At 37.5% G+C, this 10,728-nt stretch overlaps 1 long non-coding RNA gene across 8 annotated transcripts in view; it reads right to left on the bottom strand.

Moving 5' to 3' along the window:
* The window catches only part of LOC110983827 (uncharacterized), a 118,183-nt gene that overhangs the window by 3,977 nt on the left and 103,478 nt on the right, over nt 1-10,728 (bottom strand). The gene's annotated exons all lie outside the window — the stretch shown is intronic.

Genomic DNA, 10,728 nt, shown 5'->3' with positions numbered 1-10,728 from the left:
GTTTTTGTATTTTTATTTCTGCCATAATGAAAACAGTTTTATTGAGGTTACAGTTGCCAGCCAAAAATGATATTTATGAAAGGATCCAATAAAATGAGTCTTGAGGCCAGTTTGATTTATGACTCAGTTTGGCAACCCGATAAAAACTGATACCACATGCATACAAATTGTATTTGGTTCCTGTTGATATTGTGTAAGATGCTTTTAAAGACCTTTATTACTCAAAACAGTAGCTCTTGTAACTTGAGATTCATTTTGTTCTGGTGGGTCAAATTAGAGGGAAAAGCGTTAACATCAGCTGTTAGGGATCAATCTGTCACATTTCATTTGCACACACATTTATTGAAACATTGCCCTACAAAGACAAATAGGTACAACATTGCTACACTTCAAGACGAGAGTGTACATATTTAGATTCAAAATGCATTAAAACAATTAAAATTATTACACAGAACATATATTAACATTTGAGGACAAAAACAGAGGGCAACATCTAGTTAAGTGGTGAAGCTAAAAGCTTTTGCATTTGAAAAAACACCTAAGAATGGTTTTCAATAATTGGAGAAAAATGTTTGGTAGAGAATCAAGCCCAATCCCACATTTTCATTACAGAAACTTGTATCCATCATAGTCATACTGCAGCACACACTACTCTAGACAGTTACTATTAATTGCCATACATGCACTTCCACCTGTTACTCTGGTAGTACTGATTGATCTAAGCCATGGTTTTTATTTCAGTTTTCTTCAAACACCGTCTTAGCGTGTGTTGATTTCGGTTTTAACGACCCATATGGATGAAAGCTTTTGGAGTCTCAGTTATACAATACCTTTAAAAATGAGATGTGCCGTTGTGCAATAAAGCATGCCACTGTCAATTTTGTATAACGAAACATTAAGTGAGCATTACGTGTCCATGCATGGGGATTAAAAATTATTGAAATATCCTTGCATTATGGTCTTAGGTTTGTCCAAGTTCAAAAAGGGAATCGTATTAAGATTGACAGAAGAGCTATGGGGAGTGTCAAATATTCATGATTGTCTCTGACAGATTCTTAGAGTCTGCGGGCTAATCAAAGAGGCCTCAGAACCCATTGTGACCTGCATGCTTGAAAACGAAGCAAAAGGGAGAGGAAAAGGCATGAAAATGACATGTACAGTAGGCCATGTTGAATCCAATTCATTTAAGTGTGGCAAACGTGTGAAAGAGTCAGCATTTATGTCAAATGTCGAATTTAATTGTCAAATGATAGTTATATTTAATGGAAGATGACGTGGTGGAGAGACTGATGTATGCAGGATTTTAAGGAGTGTCGTTGCTATCTTTGGTGACAAGATCATTGTTTAGTTAATCATAACATTTCATTTTACAGTTAGTTTTGCTGTTCCGTTTGATGATTTCACTATTCAATGGCAATTTTGACCTTCAATTTGCCAATTTCAGAAATTATCTTGCCATTTTCACCATTTCGTTTTGCAATTTCACCATTAATTTGGCAATTTCACCATTTTATTTGGTACGTTTTCCATCACATTTGGCAATTTCACCGTTCAATCCCGCAATAGTCGCCTTGCCAGTCAGCTATCCTCCAAAGCAATATTATTACTTGATTCAGCTGTGCACCATTCGATTTTGTGGATTCTTCGTTTGACTCTGCAATTTCACCATCCAATGCAGTGATTTCGTTATTTAGTCTCCAAATTCTGTTTTAAAAATTCATGGATGCACATCAATTCATTTTTCTACCCTGTTATTTCATTTTACAAAAACTTTTAATTTCCTGTTGCAAGTTTGTGTAGATTAAAAACAAATGTTTGTTCCAAACGATGCTGGAGGCTGCATGCACATGCAAAAAACTGCTACATGTAAAACTTTTTGGGGTGTTGAAATGTCACTTTAATTTCATGAATTTTCCAGCAACCACAAATCAGATGATGACTCACTGCCACTTGGGATTTGTTAAAATGTTTTTATGCTGTTTGTGTTGAATTATCATCCTGAAGTACATGTATGTTGCTACACATGCGCATTCCAATATGTCAGACTCAAGTGCAAATTTCATTTGACTGGACATGATGGTGGCATGACATTTGATGCCATGCCGTGTAGCTGCCCTGTGACATGACAGAGGCTGTTGTGATAGCACAGCAGGGTCGTACTCAAAGCTTTTGGGTTAAATCACGTGTTTCTGCCGCAATTAACATGGTGTTTGACTTTCGACAATTCGACATGGCAGAAGCACATTTGACACTGGCCTAAATATCAGACAGACATAAAATCAGAAACAGATCAAGACAGAATGTAGAAAGTTACACACTACATGGAATGAAATAGTCATGGGCAAAGATGACTGCCCAAAAGGGTGACAGTAAATTGATCAAGACTGGTACAGAATCAGGAAAGTGTGCATTGAGGTACTGGAAGGCTGTCTACCTAGAAACTGAACTGGTTGTGGCAGGCACATATAAGTTTAATGAATGATTACTTGATGGCTCACAACTTGGGCAGACACGAACAATTTCTGTTGACAGCGCATGGCCTCATGTCAACCAGAAGAACCAACTAACATGAAAAGTTTCAATGACTTCATGTTACGTGCGTAACTTTGCAATTTGATCAACCAGCCAATCAACGGACTACACCTCAGCAAAAATTATCTGTGGATTCAGAGAAAAGAAGGCTGAATTGTTTTTACACTTATTGACATTTACAAACAGGTCATTATATAAATTTGGGGTCAATTTTTTTCCTCTCCCTGTTATATCTGACAAATAAATTTTGTAACTTTAAAAACATTCATAAATTTCTAACTGATTAAGTACTACAGATTTTCTACCGAATGAATAAATTAGTTAAAAATCAATTTTAGTTACATGTATATTCTGTGTCAGACGGGTCAGGTGTAAGGAGGACAGAAAAACATGTCACATGTCAGACCCCATATTTCAAGAAAGGCCCCAAAATCGTTGCCACTAAATATTCTACGCAAAGTAACATTTTAAACTCTGGCAAAGTATTAAGTGAGAACTGGACTTTGTCGGTACAACATTCATATAAAGAATAAATTGTGGTCAATAAAAAAAAAAGGTGGTAGCTTCTAAGGTTAAGGGCAAAATAACCAAATACGAGGAATTTTTGACTCTTTGGAAATAAGGGCACTATTCAAACCCTCTGCTTGCCGCCACATGTACATGTATGTATGTAACCTAGCACGGTAAAACAAATCTATTACATCAGTTCAATGTCATCTTACACAGGTAATGATAAGCACTCCCAGTGTACTCAAAGCTAATGGATGCTTTTCCTGTTGCATAGGGATGATACATTCAATTATGAAACTGTTTTTACCTTTGAAATGTCTATAGTCAAACAGGAAGAAAACAAGCAAAGGCAGAGGGTATACTCCCAATGCACATACAGAAATATAATGCGGGCGCACCACACTCGGGTTGAACTGGAGGAACCGTGCGAACGTAGCCAACCACTACTGGTCCATATTGCCTGGTACCCAGGTTACGTGTAATGCATGGGTTACCACAGAAAATTGAACTCTGAGAGCAAGACCTATGTTTTACGATACGCCAAGAATTAAGGAGTGATTTCATGTCTGTGCAAGTAAGATATACACATGTATGTTCATACACGCGTAGCGCTGGGTGACATGAGCCGGTGATGAGCGATCAGCCCTGATGAATGCCCTGGGCATAATTAACGTAATTCTAACACAAAACTAATCATAAATTGGATGCCATAATCCCACATACTGTGTTGATATTTTGAGCTATTATTGACATGTTAGTCAGACACGCGCTGTGATTACCGTCCATGTCAACAGTGAAAATGAAATTCACTCTTTAACCCTAACCCTCCTCAATCCTCCAACAGGTGAAGGATTCAGGAGGGTTAGGGTTAAGTGAGCCTCATCCATGAACAACGTTGTCCGAATGGAAAACCATCCAGAAAGTCTGTAAAGATAGCTTTGAAAAGTTCAAATACTTTGGAAAGGCCTTCAACTGGAAGTAAACTGTCAAATGAAAAAAAACTAAGTGAACTTTCTATGGTTCCAACCTGCTGATTTTCACGTGGCCCATCCTGATCCTATTAGATTTAAGGTTGAGTTTTGCAATTCAATGGGACACTCTAGATGGAACACTTCTCTGAGACATGTGCACACCTTGACTGCACTATTTTGCAGGCCCTAAAACATTCCTTTCATCACTGGCTGCAAAAGGGGAGGGGGGCAGTGGATCGACTACTGTTTCAACTTGGGGGGGTCCTATAATTGATGAGTCAGTAGCTGATGCCTGATGGTCTCACAACTGGCACCCCACTTTGAAAGTTGCTCTGATGCCATTGCCTTAAACTACAAGTGCTACAACTAAGTGCTCCAAATCCATCAAGGCTCAGCCTCTCCATGATTTAATAATAAAAATAGTAAGTTTTTATAAAGCGCCCTCCATAAAAATGATCTCAGAGCCCTGTACAACAATATATACTACAAACTATAACACCCAATAGGCCCTAATTAAAAATCCTTACATATTACAAACTACAGGGATCAATTAAATAAAACCACAACTATTTAAAAATCAACATAAAACTTATTTCACTTATAACTAATCTTAAATAAATATGTTTTAAGAGAGGAATTAAAAATATCATATGATGCTGAAGCACGTATCGGCAGGGGCAATGCATTCCAAAGACAAGGTGCACAAGCCTGGAATGCCCTGTCACTGTAATACTTATTGCCCCGTACTGGCTGAAAGAAAGTTAAACTTCCCTGGGAATTCGATCTCAACTGATGACCAACATTGTGAATATGTATAAGTTCTTGCAAATAGCAAGGAGCCAGACCATACACGATTTTATATGTCAAACAAAGAATTTTTATCCTCTGTGAGACATGAAGCCAATCGAAGCTCTTTCAATACCGAGGTAATACTATCATACTTATGAATCCGCATAACTAAACGAGCGGCAGAATTCGGAATGGATTGTAGTTTAGAAGTTTTGTTGACATGAATACCAAACAAAAGGCTATTACAATAATCCATTCTCGAAGTTACAAAAGCGTGCACCAGCCTTTGTGTAATATTGGAATCCAAAGGAGAAGGAATTTTTCCGATCTTCCAAAGTGCAAAATATGCCTTCTTGCACAAATCCGAAACATGGACAGACATAGTACCTTCCGAATCAAATATTTTTTTACACTAAGATTTGATGGTTATAAAGCCACCACACTTAAAATGACTACATGTACTTTGTAGCGTTGACTATATCAATTATCAAAGCATGAACATTGATGTCATCAGGCGAAGTGGACATATGCTACACTACTTCAAAGTCGGAAAATAATTACATGCACGCACTTTGCTGAACTGGACCCCCAAACCACAGTCTGGGGTTACGCCTTCTCCGCAGCTGGGAACTGACACCCAGCCACACCCTGATGTTAGGCCATTCCAAGGATCAGGCGCCTCCTAAAAGAACCTTGCCAATGCATAGTGCAAAACAGTACATACTCTGGGTGTTTCTCAATGCAGATGCTGCAGTTAGAGCTGCACAGTTCATGTACACTGTAGTACAACTTGCATGTACACATGTACTATACAAATTGCGGCTCAAATTGTAAACGTACACAGTCTTTTCTTATCACTTGGCTGGAGCAATTCTGCAGGAGTTTTGAACGCTGTGCAGAGCTAATGAAATTACAATACTTCCGCCCCATTCCAACTGAATTTGTTGCATCCCATAGCTAACAACATACATGTAGAGTAGGAATCCAGTTTGGCAATTTTTAGCTTCATCCATCCAACAGAAACTTGTTACTGATGACATCCTGATACCAGGCTTTCCTTTTAAGGATCAGGTGCTTCTTATGGTGGTACTGTATATTTGATGAGGTCTTACACATCGACTCCCTGAACATGCACAGGTTATTCCTATTCCATCAGAAAGTCTCAATGCTTGGCTTCTCATCAAGGATGGTGTCACCTTCACAACTGGCATATGAATTTTCCAGCACAACTCACAAAACTCACTATTGACCTCAGCTCATGAGAAACTACTTCCAGATATTTTTCTGTATCCTCCAAAATCTTCCACAGTGCAGGAAACCATGATACATTCTTTGTACTATCATTTTCATGGTGCATCTCTAAGTAAAATTTCAGTGGTAGAAACCAACCGACTTGTGAAAAATGCTGAAGATTTAAGGTTCAAAGGTTCTTACAAAAATCATTAAAGGTTATTTTGAAATCAAAAACAGACTTCTCCCAATTTTTCCACTTTTCTTTTGCAAAGCCAAGGTCATCTGCACATATTTCAACTACATTTAATGTCCTAATACAAGAAACACATTTCAAAATATCTGATCCATGACATACACTTAACAACCATTACAGCTGTGGCAATGTTGCCAGATCTGCAAAATGTCTTAAAACAGAAGTTTACACACAGAAGTCAGACGTGAGGAAACATAGACATGGCTCTTGTTTCTGATTAATTTTGAACCCTCCCTCCCTACCAGGTTTCCCCAGATATATGCTAATAAGTTCTATGTTTTGTCTGACATTTAATGACATTTAAAAAAAGTGAATGTGGTTTATTTACTTGGTTAATCTTAGTGATAATCCTGGCTACAAGTCTGATAGACGGCTTCACAAAATGAATGTTTTGCCATCAAAAATAACATTAATTGCCTAGAAAATTTACTATATCCAACATTTTGAAACTAAAGTGATTTCTGCTAATGGCAAGTCACATTACTTTTGCCAAATACTCTTAGGACCTTAGTTTGGGCACAAAAAATGTGTAACTCCAACAGAACTTGTTCAAAATTATTTCATTTGTATAACCAGTTTTTTGACCAATACACTTAAATTTAGAATATTCTTGCCCAATTTAATCAACCAATATTTTTCAATAAGGACCTCTCAGTTCAAATTGTAAACAGGGAATAGGTTGTACTGACATTGGAATGTGCAAAATCAGAATATGATGCTAAATTGCACACAGAAAAATAATTAACCCTAACCCCTAGGGTGTATGTAAAATTGTATTGAAATTGCAGGATTTGGGACTGTTAGGGTTAATGTTCTGTTCACCAACAAGTGTTAGCAACGAGCAGACATGGTGTCCCAAATCATGTTGGCACAGGATATAATTGCTCAGGGCTGCCAATTTTGAGAGAGAGCTGAGAATAAGAATCTGGCAACACAGCACGTGAGCGTGAAACCTTAATGGTGTTGGGGTTTGGGGACTGCTTAATTAAAGATGCCAAAACCTTTAGATTCTAGATGTTGTGTGGTTTGATTGGAGGCAATTTCTGACTACTAGTCCCATGTTAGCATATGAAAGCTTGAGATAACCAGAAATGCATGAGTCTCATGCTCAATGTCTGTGAGTAAGCAGCTCTATAAATAATCAATATTCAACCTTCATGTACTGCACCTACGTGGTCAAATCTGCATAAACATTTAGCTGATAAGGTCAAGCTTTAAGACTGAAACAAATGGTAACAACTGTGCACCAGTGTAAAAGTTGCACGCCACTGATTTGAGAAGCCTTCAGCTCTAAATCCACGATGCTTTGATGCAGTGTGCACTTTAAAAAAGAAGCCACTGGTTTCAACTAAATTTTAGAATCAATTAGCCTGCTGAATTAAAGGAAAAAAATGATTGCGGTAATTCTAGTTGTCTCCGCAACATTAGAAGCAAATACATGTACATATATACTTGTACCAGCTCAAGTATGACATTTCAATTCAAAGTAGACAGCCTTCTCTTCTCAGAAACAATAAACTCTGACCTGGAGATATTTTGCTGAATATTTCTTGTCTCTAGGAAGATTTGATCAAATGAAAAGATATGAACGTGACAGTTACAGAATTCCTGTAGAAAATGTGAGGGGTAAAAAAAAGAAACCAAGTTGCTTTAAATTTGATGCGAGTCAAAGAGAAGAGAGTTATGAACTGCCAATTGGATTGGCACAATATTATACTGTGGAAAAGTTTTGAAAGAATGTAGTTGTGAGACAGATATATGAATATGCATGAGCTTAAGGGGATAGAGAGATGAAGTTTTCAGAGATGTAAGAAAAATTGACAGTCCTTATTTCACATTGCAAAGATTGTACTGTAACTGGAGAGCAGGTAAGATTTCCAGAAAAGAAAGAAATTGCTTGATATTTGTCTTGAAATGCTCTATATTTCCATAATAAGTAAACTTGACAAAACTTTATTTCCTTGCCAGTAAAGGCTAGGGCCTATGCAAATATTCTTTACTAAAGATGTTTGCAACAATACATGAGATATTTTACTAAGAGTGACTGCAATGAAGCTTAAATGTACATGTGTATTTGCCTGTATAGATTTGGCGAAGCAAGAAAAGTGAGAACTTTTTACCTTCATTAATCTCCGACCACAACTATACTGCAGGAAAGTGAGGTATGCAGAGCTTACAAAGAAATGTGTATTAACCAGTTTCCCTTTGAGGAAACAATTGACCCAAATTTCATGGGAAGAAAGGGAAGTATCTGGAAGTATACAGGAACTTCTCAAGTTGGTCTGATAGAAATTAGAGACAATTTCAAGCCATCTAGATGTGGGTGACTTCCACAAACTGGCAGGCCAATTGTACTTGTCACTGAGGCAATATTAGATGATTTATCCATGATGAATATGAAGAATTATTTATCCAGATAGAAATGACCATGTAAAAACCTTTAGATATGTAGATGCAGTGACGTAGTTGTGGTGAGGTGATAAATGCAACTTTGATTACAAATTGCACACTAGTTGTTGCGTACATGCATGCGAATGTGCGTGCATCAGGAAAGTTTGAGAATAATAATAAAAGAATTTAGATAACAGTGAAAGGATAAATCTTCTGTTAAGCTTACAAAGAATGTATATGTAGTGAGGAGATGTTTGGCATTTGAAGAGGAATGATATTGTTTAGGCTTTGGAGAAAGAAGTAAAGAGAGATTTTGCAAAGACAACCTCTTGAAATGTAACTATTTCTGAATAATTCAATGATATCTGAGAATATCATCTGGAAGTTCCCCTCCTTAAACCCTAAACTTGGGGGGGGTAGAATCTGCCCCCATCTCCGTGCATTTTTTACATGAGCTGAGCCTTAGCTGAGTTCTCAGCATAATTATTAACCAAATGATGATAGAAGACAGATAGAAGTGAAATAGAAGACATCAAGGGGCCCCCTATCGCAGTCCAACAGCTGCGTCAAGAAAAGAGGAGGATATGAATACCGACAAGATAAAGATTAGTTGGAAAGGACAGAATGTCAGTGGTTCTTACATAAATTAACATGTAGTTAAGTCTATGAGACATTAACCTTGTTTGGTTTCTTGTAGTTTGAGGTCAATAAGAGATAATTAGGAGCAGCGTCTGTGTATATTCTGCTTTTGTTGGGTTTATATAGAATTTCATTGCCTCTCATACAAATTGAGATGGCTGAAGGTTAATATAGGAAGCGTCCACCTCCAAATTTGGGAAATACACTTGAAGAAATAAATGTTACCCAATCACAAGAGAACTTGATTAATAACCCACCTCAATCCTCTGAATCCTTCAGGTGGTTTTGGAGGATTGAGGATGAATGCAGTTTTTGAAGTTGGGTTATTGGAGGATTTTGGAGGATTGAGGATGTGGGTTAGGGTTAGGATTTTGATGGATGTACATGTAAGGCCATACCACCCAGGCAGTGGCCAGACCAGGGTAGTATTCATGGCCCTCCAGGCAATTAATGCGCAAGTTCAAGAATGGTTGAGGGAATTCCTCAATTGCTGTGTTCAGTGTCATCCAATGATATCACAGATAGAATATTTGGAAATACATACAAAGTATCCCTTGTTGTTTGGTTAAAATTTGAGTGCACGTTTGAGTGGTAGATGGCTTCAGTATGGGTGAGGTGCTTATCTGTAGATAGGAGAAAGTGCCCCTCATGTTAAATGGATTCATCATAATGACTATCAGCTGAAAGAAACAAACACATTGACCCTCTGCTATTATAAAACTTTGGCCAATCAGTTATTGTACATGGATAAACTAGGAAATGGGATGCTAGGTCCAAGTTTATTTAGTGTACATATATAGTGCGTACAATGTACATGTATTTATACTCAAAGATGCATTCTCGACACAGTTGTCCTGTCAGTCAAATCAGTCAAGTGACATACGATATGTCTACATACTGCACAAGGAGAAGTGGAAGGGATTTTTGACTGTGACTGTTACAGCAAAAGGAGGGTTGAATTAATTGCTTTCCTGTTCATGTGACACAGGTTGAAGTAATTTCTTTGTATTTGATTTCTGATTACATGTTCATTTGCATCATTTGCAATTCAAATTTATACCCTTATATCTGAAGGGGCACATGGTGTGATACTGTTCAAAACATGGGAGATAGTTCCATAGAGATGTGAAAAATGGTACTGTAAGTATGCATGGCACATGAGCAGCTGGGCACATGGATGCCTGGGTGTTTTTATTAGAATTAAGATTGATTATGGAAAAGAACTGCAGTAACAGTTGAAGGTTTATCTTCTCTTCTTAAAGAGAATGTATTGAATTGGTGTTCAGTTTGCAAAGAGAAAGTCTAGGCCTATTGTTTGGGATTTGGAGAAAGAAAAAGATAGATTTTGAAAAGTAAACCTTTTGAAATGTGACTGTTTCAGTTGATTCAGCAATGTTTGAGAACCACCCA

Source organism: Acanthaster planci, linkage group LG02 (genome assembly GCF_054643075.1).
Source record: "Acanthaster planci isolate LZ-2023a linkage group LG02, COTS_SCS, whole genome shotgun sequence".
Lineage (NCBI taxonomy): Eukaryota > Metazoa > Echinodermata > Asteroidea > Valvatida > Acanthasteridae > Acanthaster > Acanthaster planci.
The sequence above is the reverse complement of the archived record's forward strand: the minus strand, read 5'-3'. Positions and strand labels throughout refer to the sequence as shown.